This window comes from Orycteropus afer, unplaced genomic scaffold, assembly GCF_000298275.1.
Source record: "Orycteropus afer afer isolate SDZICR_OR568_19922 unplaced genomic scaffold, OryAfe1.0 scaffold00014, whole genome shotgun sequence".
Lineage (NCBI taxonomy): Eukaryota > Metazoa > Chordata > Mammalia > Tubulidentata > Orycteropodidae > Orycteropus > Orycteropus afer.
This window is the reverse complement of record NW_006921601.1, coordinates 9656214-9670559: the sequence shown is the minus strand read 5'-3', so window position 1 is coordinate 9670559 and position 14346 is coordinate 9656214. Positions and strand designations below refer to the sequence as shown.

The window sequence follows — 14346 nt, the reverse complement described above, 5'->3', positions numbered from 1 at the left end:
TCTCTAGGAGGAGAGGCTATGTCTTGCCAAGAGCTCTGGTGCACAAGGGGGAGATCACTGGGACATGAACTTCACAAAGACATGAACTTTTTCTGTCTTGAACTCTACTTTCCAGAACCTAGAACATTGTTTGCTATGTAATAGAAGCTTAATAGTTACACATTGAAAGAATGAGTACAGCCTTGTATATCTCAGTGATGTCATTTTCTATTCAAGGGAGATGTTGCTGTCAAGGCTCTATGGATGCTACCAAAGGCACCTCACTCTGTGCCTGCTATCCTTCAGCTGTTAGCTCCTCAAAGTCGTGTATGAGTTCCTTAAGGGCATCCCAAGGACCAGCTATCTCAGTATTTGGCACCGATATTCCATAAACTTTGTCAAGTGAGTGAGTGAGTAGCTGTGCCTTTGAGAGGGCCTGAGAAGGAGAAGGATGAGCTTTCCCAAAAGGCACAAGTCCTGGGTGAGGCCTTAATAGAGCATCTCTCTGGCTTTGGATTTGCATTTGGGATGACCTAAATATGTTTCAAATTCAGAGTTCAGTGTGGAAAGTGTGAAGAGTACAGCAAGCTCGCCCTTCCTTTAACTGCAGAGCCATTAGTGCCACTTACCTGAGGTGAGGAGGAACCACTGGAAGTACCCGGACCACTGGCTGAAGAAGAAGATGGTGGGGTAGCAGGAGAAGACAATGAAGGAGAAAGAGAAGGAGACATTTCTTTTGGAGGCAAGCTAGTTCTTTTGTTGTTCACTGCTGTCAAATCTATCAAGAAAAGAACACATTCTCCATTACAGGGCTGTTCTTACCTTATCCTATCGTAAAAGAGGAGGTTTTGAGTAAAGTCCAATTTTATACACAGAGCCAGAGAGAGGGGAATGGCAGAGACTGATTTGGAGGTCCCAGGTCCCACGGCTTAGGACTTGGAGAGGAATGAGTGTAAGAATGGCACGACCCTATGGGGGAAAGGAGACCCGAGGGTGAAAAATAAAAGAATCATTGTATTGAAGACTCATGTGAGAATGTTCCCAAGAGATGGAACCAAGGAGTCTCCAGAGTGGTTCTTGGAAATGGACATCTACCTCTAAAGTTTCCATTAAAGCCATTGCGGTTTGGGGGCTGGGGCTGCGGAAGCAGTGGAGCTCTGTGTTAAATCACTTAGTCAATAAGCCATCTGAGGTCTCTTCCTACAAGATGCTGGACCATTAGCTGTGGGCACGGACAGGATAGACGTTCACTGCTAATGAAATGGTCTCTTCCTTATCACATGTGCACCAAGGGGCTCTCAAACAAGATGATTAGTTTGGGATTTTAAGAGAACACGAGGGAGTTTACAATAAGTATCAAATCATTTGAAGCACTGTGGAGCAGGGTCTATTTCAAGTTCTGGAACAAACCAGATGCAGCGTATATGCTCAGAGCAAAACGAGAAAGGAGTGTGGCTGGGGTCCTGAGGATGAGTCTAATTCCTAACTGCAGGGAGCTGAAATCAATTAGTCAGTTACAGCAGAATCCTGACAGTTGTAGCCTATAAGAACCAATCAATTCCATTCAGTCTCTCTCTCTCTCTCTCTCTCTCTCTCTCTCTCTCTCTCTCACACACACACACTCTCTGTTTCTCTCTCTCTCACACACACACAAACACACACCCACACACAACTCTCTCTCTTTCTCTGCCCTTCTCACCCAGATGGTAAGCTTACATCTAAAAATCTCAAGTTTTTTGTCTCCATATTGGACATTTCAGAGAATTTGTCCTTAAATAGATGCAGAAATATGCCACACACAATTTTAGATTTGCAGCCTAGCCAGCTCTCCCATGAACCATCCCAGCACATAGTGGATATTCCCTAGAAACTGTACAAGACCCTATTTCTAACCATCCCACTCTTATGTCAGACTCTTCTGTCTGCTCAGTTAATCCATTTAGATTTCTGGCCATATCCAGGCTTCAGATTTTAGCTTGTTTCTTAGTTCAACATAATCCCCTGGTTTTGGTTTCCTCAAAGCTTTGGGTGAGAGCCGTTTCCTCAGAGACCCACACAGGCCAGGCTACACTCAAACTCCACCCCAAGAAGAGTTCCATCGAGAGCCATTTCTATAGGAAAACCATGCTGCTGGGTTTTCAATATTCTGTCCTGTTCCTGTCACACACATATGCAGGCATGTCAGACAGTGTGTCCTAGTCTTGGGTTCTAAGAAGATGGCTACCACACACATATATCAGCAAACTCTTAAAGGGAAGCCCTCCTTGAGGGCTTCAGATGGAAAAGATAACTGAGGAGAACGGATCTGAGGGTAGACAGGAAGGAGCTGGTAGGGAGAAAGGCCACTGGTTGCCAGGAGATGAGGCGGGGGTGGTGGTTGGCCTGTCTCCCCATTACCAGCACACCCATCTTGGCTACAATTAGATGGTTCAAGCCTTAAAAGGCAAAAGTTGTGCATCCATTGTTGCCTTGCTTCCTGTGCTCAGCTTGCCAAATTCTTTCTCCTCCTCTTCCTCACCCCCTCACTCTCCTCTCTCTGCCACCTCCCATATCAAATCCCTTAACTTGCTTAAAAGACTCCTCAGCTCAACAGACTGCTTTCTGTTCTCTCTGAGGAGCTCAGGAAACCTGACATGGATCCAAGAACACCTTCAGAACCAAGGCAGATTGAAAACCTTTGGGGTTTCCAAGGTCACAATCTGGAAGCTGCTCTCCTTCTTATTCTTTCTCTGTCCCTCATCCCCTACAACAGCTAGTGGGAGTTTTTCTCTACACATGGTCCTCGTGCACTGTCATGGAGATAGAACTTAGGTTGAGCTTGGGTCAATGGAGGGGACAAAGTGCCTACCCAGGCCAAACCCCTTGCACCTAGTCAACCACTCCTGCCATGGCATGGGAGGTGGACACAGTCTGAGGAGGGGAAGATGAGGCCAGAGCCGAACTGAGATGTGATGGGGAATCTCACCTGCCTGAGCCAGGTGTTTCTGAGGACACCTTACGTCTTTGTGTTCCCTCAGAAGATGGTAGAGGGGAACCTGGAACCACCCCTTCACACTCACTCTAGTGTCTGACATTGGCAAGTTATCTAACTCCTGTTTTTTTTTCTGCTAGGGGGTGGTTGCAGGAATAAAATTAAATAAAAATCAAGACCATAGTCTCGGGGGAAATCAAGCTCAATTGGCACAACATACTTCACAAAAACATTGTTCTACATCCTTCTTTGGAGAGTAGTGACTGGAGTCTTAAGAGCTTATGAATGGCCATCTAAGATAAAACAACTGGACAATTGGTCTCCCCTCATCTGGAGGAAGGAAGAGTAAAGAAAATCAAAATCAAAGATGCATGGAAACATTTAGTCCAAGGGAGTAGGGGACCATGGGAACCTCAGCCCACATGATCCTACGACCAGAAGAACTAGATGGTGCCTGTCTACCACCGCCAGCAACTCAAAAAAGGATCAGAATTGGAGATCCTGGATAAAGTGGGAAAAAAATGTGGAACAAAACTCAAAATCATAAAAAAAGACAAGTCTTAATAGTCTGATAGAGACTGGTGAGACCCCCGAGACTATGGCCCCTAGTCATCCCATGGGGCTGGTACTGAACACAGTCCTGTGGCTTAACTTTCAGCCAAACAGTAGACAGGCCTACGAGGTGAACAGTTACACTCCTTAAAACCATCAGCCATAGGAGATCAGAGGACAGCATTTGTACAGAGAGAAAAGCTCAGAAGGTAGGGATGCATAGGAAAGAAGGACACAGGGAAAAGGTAACCACAGGGAGAAAGTGGGAAGAGAAATGTTACATCATGGGGAATGCAATCAATGTCATGAAACAAAATGTGTATAAACTGTTGAGTGGAAAATGAATTTGTTCTGTAAACCTTTACCCAAATCACAATAAAAATAAAATTAAAAAAAGAAAAAGAAGTATGTGGCAGTGCCAGGCACAAAGTGAAAGCAACATGGTAGCTAAATATTAATTTTATCTCTTTCCAGTCATCCATGAAGCCCTGGTGGTACAAATGGTTTGTGCCCATCTAGTAACTGAAAGGTAGGCGGTTTGAACCCACCCAGGGGCACTGAGGGAAAAAAGGCCTGCCTGGTGATCTGCCTCTACCAAGATTACAGACAAGGAAATCCTATGGAGCAGTTGTATTCTGTAACACATGTAGTCATAATCAACTAGAAGGGGACATTTATTTTTTTCCATTTTCACTTACACCCAAAACTGATGTTCAGTGAAGACTTGCTGAATCCCCAACCCATTCCAGAGGGGTGCACACCACCCTGGCCAGGATTTGTTTAACTTTTGGGCTCAGGAATTCCTTCCCAACTCACAGTCTCTGCTTGTCTTTTGTGTACTTCCTTGAAATCGTTGCATGGCCCAGACAGGGCTGCTCTGCCCTCTGCAGGGGTCTCAGTCCTCAATTATGCTGGCTCTTAAGGTCAAATGAAAAAAGACCTCCCTGCTGAGTGGAAGGGGGTTGATGAGAGACTAGGGCTTGGGTTTCAGCTTCCATTCCCAGCTATGGGTCAGATGCTTGGGCTACCTCTTCTCTGGGCTCTCTGGCAACGGTGACCTTTCCCTTCCATCCTAGAGGTCATTGTGGTGAGCACAGCTACCTGGGAGAGGGTGCCGAGGGCAGTCACACAGCACCCCCCACCCCAGTCCTGATAGGACACTGAATGCCTCTGGACAGAGGGAATGGTGCCCCATGTTCTGCTGTCTGTTACAGGGCTAGCTTGGCCCAGTGAGTTTCTTCCTGGGCAAAACGAAGATGCCCAAAAAGAAAGTTCCGGTTTCTTTCAGTTTGGGGGATTTTCATGGGGACTAGAATTTCAGAGGAGGATATCAGGGCAGGGTTTCCTGGAACTTAGGGCTTCTGCAGAGCTCAACTCTCCAAAGTCCTGGAGCGCTCTCTAGGGGCAGCAGCCTGCATGGGCCACAACCCCGCTTGCTACTCCACTTGTTCTTGCGCTCTCTTCAGCTGGCTTGTTCCTTTCTTCATTCAGCAAGGGGCAAACAAAAAAGACTAGAGCTGCCTCTAAGTCAGTCCCGTGCTAGGCCCATGCCAGTTATCATTGAGTCGGCTCCAACTCATGATGACCCTAGTGTGTGAGAGCAGAGCTGTGCTCCATAGGATTCTTAACTTTTTGGAAGCAGATCACCAGGCCTCTCTCCTGAGGTGCCTCTGGGTTGACTCGAACCTCTGAACTTTTGGTTAGCAGCCAAGCTTATTTATCACTGTACCACCCGCGGACTCCATGCTAGGCAGTGAGCTCACAGAAGTGATTCAAATTCAAAGCCCTGTCCTCAAACCAAGGAGCTCTGATGGTGTAGTGATTAAGGTGTTAGGCTGCTAACCAAAAGGTCAGTAGTTCAAACCTACCAGCTGCTTCATAGAAGAAAGATGAGACAGTCTGCTTCCATAAAGATTTATAGCCTTGGAAACCCTATGGAAGTCGCTATGAGTTGGAAATGACTCGATGGCAGTGAGTCTGGTTTGGTGTGAGTCCTCAACTAGCTTCTACCTGCATCTGACACTCCTAGGATGATTAGGGACACAGCTGGAACTTCAGGGCTCATTCCAGAAACTGTGAGGGTGTTTAACTGTCTTCTCTTTCCTGTGCCTTATCCAGCCCCCTTGACTCAGCCCACTGTAGGGATCTCCCACCAGTCTCCCTGACCTTGTGACCAAGCCCTCGGCAGGTGGTGCACAGGAAGATCTGTTGATTTGGTATCTGTACAACTGGCTCTGCCTAGGGAAGCAGGATTCCAGCAACTTGGGGGGTGGGGGAGAGAAGAGGGAGGGACAGTGAGAGAGTGACATATGGAGAAGGCCTGGGCAGCAACTCTATAAACCAAACCCATTGCCATTGAGACAATTCCGATTCAACAGAGTAGAACTGTCTCGGAGGGTTTCCAAGGCTGTAAATCATTACAGAAACAGGCTGTGGGTCTGATAGGTTTGAACCACTGGCCTTTTGGTTAGCAGCCCAATGCTTTAACCACAGCTCCACCAGAGGGCCTCAGGAATGATATGCATATTGTTAATTCCCTCCTTCCCCACATTCTCTACTGCCTGGGGGCTTTAAGATGACTCAGGAGTCATTTTAGGTTGTCCCTAGATGAAGCAGCCTGCCCAGCTGAGCAGCCTGGCCCCAGCCCCCACAGGTGCTCATTGTCCTAGCCTGACCCAGGGTGAGGGGCCACTGTCTGAGGGAGTGATTGGAGGGTGAATCACTGGCCTTGGGGGCCTGGCTCAGGAGTCAGTATTGCCTCGGAAGGGAGGAAAGCAAGGCCTGTATCCAACTGCAAAAACATTTCTTGGTAGAAACCTCTGTCTAAGTGAAGGTCTTTGAGAGTGGAGGCAGAAGGGTACGTGGAGGGGGCTGTGAGAGGAAGCATGATTACAGGGGAGGTGGAGGACAGTGAAGGACTTGGAATTGGATGGCGGGCCCTGCCCTTTCTCAGGGCCCAGGAAGGGAATCTCTGTTCAAGGCAGTTAACTGTTGCAGGGTCTGGAATGTAGAACTCAGTGATGCTGTGCAACTGTGAGTGTGGTCACTGTGCCCCCTAGTGGAGGCCTGCTGCTACGGCACCCACCACAGGCCCAGGTCCTCACTCAGTCCCTTCTCTTCCCCAGGATGCTATGACCAAGGCCTGCTCAGGAGAAGGGGTGAGGACTGTTGGGGTGGGGGGTGGGGTGGGTAGGTCTTTGTTGTCGTTTTGTTTACAATAGTATGAGGCCATCAAGCCTAAGCACCTGCCCAACTCCAGTGACTTGAATCAAAACAAATAGAGCCCTGAGCTTCAAGTTTCTTCACCCATGCTTCAAAGAGCTGAGTAGAATATTGCTAAGCCCCTTCCAGGTGAAACTGTAGAATTCTAAGACCCCATGATTCTGGAGGAGGGGCCGTGAGGGTCCACTGGAAAATGCTTTCTATAGTTATCAGCAAAAATAAAATCAGCTTTCTCTATCTTTTCTTGTTCTTCCGTCACATACAAGAGGCCTTGTCAGAGAAGATACCATGTAAGGAGCAAAAATAGCTTCCCCTGAGAATTAACCAGAGAACTCCTGCCCATCCCCACTGCCATCCCAGAGAGCTCATGACTCACTTGACTGGAATTTGCTTCTCAGAGTTGGAGACATGAGAGTTGGAGACTGGAAGCTATTGGCCTGTTGCAGAGCTGTGGCCAAAGAAAGAAAAGGGCAGGGTTGATGGAGAGAGAGTAAAAGTCCATTCAATGTGTAGAACAAATAGGGATTTTTCTCCTACAGCCCATTAACAAAACTTAATAGGTCAATGATTATACTTGACTGAGCCACTTCCTTCTCTCAAATCCCACCTCCCTGTGCCCATATCTATGCCTCTAAATTTAATTAATTAATTCATCAAATATTTAATGAGAACCTGCTTGGGAGAGGTACTATAGTCTTCCAGAAAATGTCTCAAAATATGAGCTAGCATCCTAACTCAGTGATCACTAATAAGCATATATTTTTTGTATTATTTTCATTTTTTTAGTAGAACAGTTCTTGAGAGCTGGGGTCTTACATCAACGACCCTCGTACATAATAGATAAAAAGCCAGATTTTCTCTAATTGAAGCAGGGAGTCTTCAGAAAGCACTTCCCTCTGCTTCTCTTTCCCCCACAGCGACCCCCAAACCCATTGGAAACCACTTTCAGCTGAACTTCTGGAAATCCACTGCCATAACCCCTCTCTTGGTCTGTTCCCAACGGAAACACATTTTCAGGACATGGTGTACTGCAGACTGAAGACCTTCTGCCCAGTTGGGCCATAAGGATTAGCTGAGTCAAATAAACATCACATTCAGAAAGAATTGTTTCTTGGCCCTCCAGGGTGTAAGAGTGGGCAGTGGGACCCAAGTATACCAAGCTCCCACGCAGGGCCCTCAGACTTTGGCCTCAAATTCCAAGGTCTCTCAAGTTCAATCACAGAGAAAGAATGAGAGTGAGAGGCCCTCTGCACACGGAATGCTTATGTGAAGGTGGGACCAAGAGGCATGGAGGGAAAGGAAGCCCATGAGAGTGATGTGAGTGTGGGACAGTAAGAGCAGGGGAGAGGAATGTGGGAGTGGGACAGTAAGAGCAGGGCAAGGTTTGAGTATCAACCAACTTTGACATCAACCCTGGAGTGGGCCCTGATTCACACTGACCCCATATGTGTCAGATCTGAGAGTGTTCAACATTTGCACCACCCAGAGACTCCAAAGTTTGAGCACCCAAAACAAAACCTGTTGCTATCGAGTCAATTTCAACTCTAGTGACAAGTAGAATTGCCCCACAAGGTTTCCAAGGCTGTAAATCATTTCAGAAGCAGACTGCCACATCTTTCTCCCTCAGGGCAGCTGGAAGGTTCAAATAACCAACGTTTTAGTTAGCAGCAGACCATTTAACCACTGTGCCACCTACAAGACTTGCTAAATCCAAAGACCAGCTGGCCTAGCCCTCTCTCTTCATGAAAAACAGTCCTGAATAGTCCACTCTCCAACAGTTCTCAGAGTTGGAACGCAGGCTCTCATCAGCCAGCGGCGGAAGCACCAGTGTCAACCCACTACCTGGGGCCTTCCTTTCAGCTTCTTAGACCTTTGCCTCCTTCCTCTCACTTGTTGCATTTGTAGACGCTTGGTGCCCGTCTGGCCTATCCCCACTCCCACAATCAATCAGGGTCTCATAATCAGCACCACGGGTTTGCGAAAGAGCCTGGGTGGACAGATGCAGTGTATGGTCTTGTGATCTTCCCGTTATAAGAATCCTCTTGGCTGGGCAGTCTACCTACACCATGCATCCACTTTCTCCCTACAAAGTTCAGGTTGGGCTTGTCTAAGCTCTAAGTTTTGCAAGAGGAGCAAATGGATCTCAAGCACAGCCTTCGGTCAAAATTACCCTCCCACACACCTCATGGAAAATGTCTCAGGAAAAATACAGGATTGCTTAAAGCTCTCATTGCTCCTCCTTAGGCTCTAACTTTGTGGAATGGAACCTAAAAATGGCTAAAAGTCATAAGACGTTTTCTGTCACTGGTGTTTAGAGGGCACATATCCACACATTTTAACCACAAGAGGAAAAATAGGATGGGTAGTAATAATTAGATCTGGTCAGAGTAGCATAAGTGGAGCTAGTTTCCATCTTCTGAGCTTACATTTCAATGCTCTAAGGGCACTTTTGGACATCTTAGTGCAAGGCCTGCTACAAAAAGCAGTAAGAGGGTAAGTATTTTGCCATATGGTGCTAAAACAAAAACAAAAACAAACTCACTGCTGTTAAGTCAATTCCGACTCATAGTGACCCCTCCTTGGGTTTCTGAGGCTATATCTCTATGGAAGTAGATTGCCCCATCTTCCTTCCGAGGACTGGCTGGTGGGTTTGAACCAGCAGTTTTCTGGTTAGCAGTAAGATGCCTTAGCACTACGCCACCAGAGCTCCCATATGGTGCTAATGATATTTTGTTACAAATGAGTAATGGTCATCATAGACCACTGTTATCAATGATTAGGCCATCCTGTTGGATGAACAGGCCATCCTGTTATCAATGATTCCCAGAAAAACAGAAACAAAAACAAAAACAGAAAACAACAAGAGATAGATACAAATTCTTCAAAATAGGAATAATTTGGGGGCAGATTACCTTCCAAATATCAATTGGTTGATGTTCAAGAATGCAATGCACTAATTCAATTAGTTAGTTAGGGGTACATTTTATAACTAATTCATCTAAGCAGATCTTCCAGGAAGTTGTTCTTCTGTAATTTCCAAAGTGTAGGACATGAACCACCTGCATCAAAGCACCCGGGCTGCTTACATAAAATGCAGATCCTGGTCTTTCCTAGACCTACTAAATCTGAACCTCTGAAGGTGGGACCCCAGCAATCTGCTTCTGAAGTAAGATTTTTAAGAACCACTGAGCTAGATGTTTTAGGGGAACATTATTGAGCATTTTCTATGACCCCAATAACACAAGTTTAAGTTATATTGTGGATCATCATCTTGGGTGTGTGCTACGATAACAGACTTTGAGGACTCAATAGATTATTCTTTTAAGTGCTAATAGAGAAAAAAAAAAGTCATACAATATCCTGGTCTCATTATAAAGCAGTATCTTGGTCTCATCCATGGTGGCATTTCCCTCAGCCCACCACTGAGCCATTTATCCAGGTGAGACTCATGGCTAATGAGGACCCAGAATATCCACAACATGATGCAAACCCTTCATCTTTTGGTAAAGTGATGAATTCAGTCATAACTAGCAACATAAAATACAGAAATTTTAACCTTAAAATGTCTGCCTATCAATGATCAAAACGTGATTGAAAGAGACTAAATTGATAGAGGATTGTCTGAAAGTCACACAATCTATCTACTTCTCCATATTTTATCACATGATTAAGCTGGACTGTCAGAAACAGCATGCTGTAGCTTCCTGCCTTGCTCTCCCAGCCCCACCCCACACATCTGGGAGAAAGGTTGCGCTTACTCCCAGTTGTTTCCACACCCTCACCTTCCAGGAAAGTTGTGCTTCAGGGGTATATCCTTTCACCATATTTAGTCCATCAGTAGGCTGAGGAAATAATCTGAGAAGCTGAACAATATGAAGAAGAAATGCAGAATCAGGATTGGAGGAAGACTCATCAACAACCTGAGATATGCACATGACACAACCTTGCTCGCTGAAAGTGAAGAAGACTTGAAGCACTTAATGAAGATCAAAGACTACAGCCTTCAGTATGAATTACACTTCAACATAAAGAAAACAAAAACCCTCACAACTGGGCCAATAAGCAACAACACAATAAATGAAGAAATGACTGAAGTTGTCAATTATTTTGTTTTACTTGGATCTACAATCAACACTCATGGAAACAGTAGCAAGAAATCAGATGACATATTTCACTGAGCAAATCTGCTGCAAAAGACTCCTTTAAAGTGTTAAAGTGCAAAGATGTCCCTTTGAAGACTAAGGTGCACCTGGCCCAAGCCATGGTATTTTCAATTGCCCCATATGCATGTGACAGCTGCACAATGAATAAGGAAGGCCAAAGAGGAATTGATGTCTTTGAATTATGGTCTTGGTGAAGGATACTGAAAATACCATGGACTGCCGGAAGAATGAACAAATCTGTCTTGGAAGAACTACAGCCAGAATGTTCCTTAGAAGTGAGAATAACTAGACTTCATCTCCTGTACTTTGGTCATGTTGTCAGAAGGGACCAGTCTGTGGAGAAGGATATCATGCTTGGTAAAACAGGGGGTAAGCAAAACAATGAGTGGCTATAACAACGGGCTCACACATAGTAAGATTGCAAGGATGGTGCAGGACCAGGCAGTGTTTCGCTCTGTACACAGGGTTGCTATGAGTTGACTGCACCTAACAACAACCTTCCAGCAAGGGACGCTGCATGGCACAGCCTGAGGGTAACCACGACTGTACTTTCTGAAAGCCATTATTTATGACACGATCCAACACATCTCTCAATATCACCTATTCTAAAGCTTTCTATAGAGTTAAGCATTGAGAAACATTTTGCCTGCTCTGAGAAATCCATGTATTCCTCCTGAACAATGAAATAGTAATTGTCTGTTTCTTTTTACTCTGGCTGCCAAAGAACTCTGAATCAAATCTGCGATTCAGCTAAAGCAACTGGTTAGGACTACGATCTACCTCTTTGTAGTCCTAACCTAGTTTTGTTAATCCTGATCTCGAGGCATTCATTTTCATGTATATAAACATATAATTTTGCTTTATGTCTTACCTGTAAGCTGTCTAAAATCCCCTGGCAATTGGGTGGAGAGAAAGGAGAAGTAGAGAGAAGGGTAAAAGGCAGGCAGGCTTTTTATTTGTAGAAGAGGCAGCCAGAGCCCAGGGAGGTGAGGGACGTAGCACAGCCAAGCAGTAACCAGACAGGGCTGGGACCAGTGGGGCTACAGTCCTATATCCAGTCCACCACATGTGCTAACCTTCTGGACAGCCCCACAAATGATACTTAACACACGTTTTGATGACAAGTTACCCTTTTTTAAAAAAAGAGGCTCACATGGGAGAGTAAGTCCAGAGTCTCCAGGCTTTAAAAAATCTTATATGCTCCTTAAAAGCAAGAATGCCGAGACTTCCACCCATTTACAGATACGCCTCGTTTTATTGAGATTCATGTTACTGCACTTCGCAGACACTGCGGTTTTTTTTTCACAAATTTGAAGTTTTGTGGCAACCCTGCATTGAGCAGGTCTGTTGGCACCATTTCCAACAGCATGTGTTTACTTTCTGTCTCTGTGTTACATTTTGAAAATTCTCACAATATTTCAAACTTTTTCCATAATGTTCTTGCACACTTAATAGGCTATAGTCTAGTGTAAACCAAAATTTATATGCATTAGGAAAGCAAACAATTCGTGTGACTCACTTTATTGTGATATTTGCCTTATTGCAGTGGTCTGGAACCAAACCACAGTATCTCCAAGGTATTCCTGTATTTTGGGCACATCATCAGGAAAGACCAGTTGCTGGAAAAGGGCTTCACGTTTGGTGAAGTAGAGGGTCAGTGGAACCAAAGGAAACCCTCAGTGAGAGTGATTGCTGTTGTTGTTGTTATGTGCCGTCGAGTCGGCCCCGACTCATAGTGACCCCTCCTTGGGTTTATGAGGCAGTATCACTACGGAAGTAGGATTGACCAACCTTCCTTCTGAGGAGTGGCTGGTGGGTTTGAACCACCAGCCTTCTGGTTAGCAGTCAAGTGCTTTAGCCACTATGCTACCAGAGCTCCTTGTTGTTAGTAGCCGTCAAGTCAGACCTGACTCACAGTGACCCCAGGTAAAACAGAACAGCACACTGCCTGTCCTGTGCATCCGCACAGTCGTTACTGTGTTTGAGCCCATTGTCACAGCCACTGTGCCAATTGCTCTCACTGAGAGTCTTCCTTTTTTCACTGACTCTCTCCTTTACCACTCATGACGTTCTTCTCCAGGGAATGGTCCCTCCTGACAACAAGTCCACAGCACAAGAGATGAAGTCTCGCCATTCTCACTTCTGAGGAGCATTCTGACTGTACAAGACAGATTTGTTTCTTCTGCTGGCAGTCCAGGGTATATTCAATATTCTTTGCCAACCCCATAACTCAGAAGCGTCAGTTCTTTTGTGGTCTTTCTTATTCACTGTCCAGCTTTCACATGCATATGACGCAATTGAAAATGCCATGGCTTGGGTCAGGTGGACCTTAAATCTTCAGAGACATCTTTGCTCTTTAACACTATAAAGTGGTCTTTTGTAGCAGATTTGCCCAATGCAGTATGTCATTTGGTTTCTCTACTGCTGCTTCTAGGTATTGATTGTGGATCCAAGTAAAATGAAATCCTTGACAACTTCAATCTTTTCTCCATTTGTCATGATGATTCTATTGGTCCAGTTGTGAGGATTTTTGTTTTCTTTTTATTGAGGTGCAATCCATATTAAAGGCTGTCATTTTTGATCTTCATCAGTAAATGCTTCAAGTCTTCTTCTCTTTCAGCAAGCAAAGCTGTGTCATCTTTATATCTCAAGTTGCTAATGAGTCTTTCTCCAATCCTGATTCTGCATTTCTTCTTCATGTAGTCCAGCTTCTCAGATGATTTACTCAGCATACAGATTGGCTAAGTATGGTGAAAGGATACAACCCTGATGCGCACCTTTCCTGATTTTAAACCATGTAGTTATAGTAGTCCCTTGCTCTGTTCGAACAACTGTACCTTGTTCTATGTACAGGTTCCTCATGAGCACAATTAAGTGTTCTGGAATTCCCATTCTTCACAATGTTACCCAGAATTTGTTATGATCCGCACAGTTGAATGCCTTTTCATAGTAAAACACAGGTAAGTACGTCAGTGAAACAAAGGAAACCCTCAAACACACCATGGTCATGAAGGTGGCACAGGGCCGGGCAATGTTTTCTTCTTTTATACACAAGGTTGCATGATTTGGTGCTGAATCGACAGCAAGTAACAACCACAACATATGAACTCTCTTTCCTGCTCCAGGCCTGTCTTCCCACAAAACCATCAATACCAGTGAAAACCAAAAAAAAAAAAAAACACACCAAACTCTGCTGTCGAGTCGGATTCGACTCATAGTGACCCCTCCTTGGGTTTCCGAGGCAGTATCAGTATGGAAGTGGATTGCTCCATCTTCCTTCCGAGGAGTGGCTGGTGGGTTTGAACCTCCAGCCTTCTAGTTAGCAGTCAAATGCCTTAGGAACATGTGTTGTTGTTGCTGTTGTTATGTGCTGTCGAGTTGGACCCAACTCATAGCCACCCCTCCTTGGGTTTCCGAGGCAGTATCACTACAGAAGTAGATTGCCCCATCTTCCTTCCG

At 45.2% G+C, this 14346-nt stretch overlaps 1 protein-coding gene across 1 annotated transcript in view; it reads right to left on the bottom strand.

The window, feature by feature from the left end:
• Nucleotides 1–14346, bottom strand: part of LOC103210860 (MICAL C-terminal-like protein) — a 59774-nt gene that overhangs the window by 36669 nt on the left and 8759 nt on the right. The gene's annotated exons all lie outside the window — the stretch shown is intronic.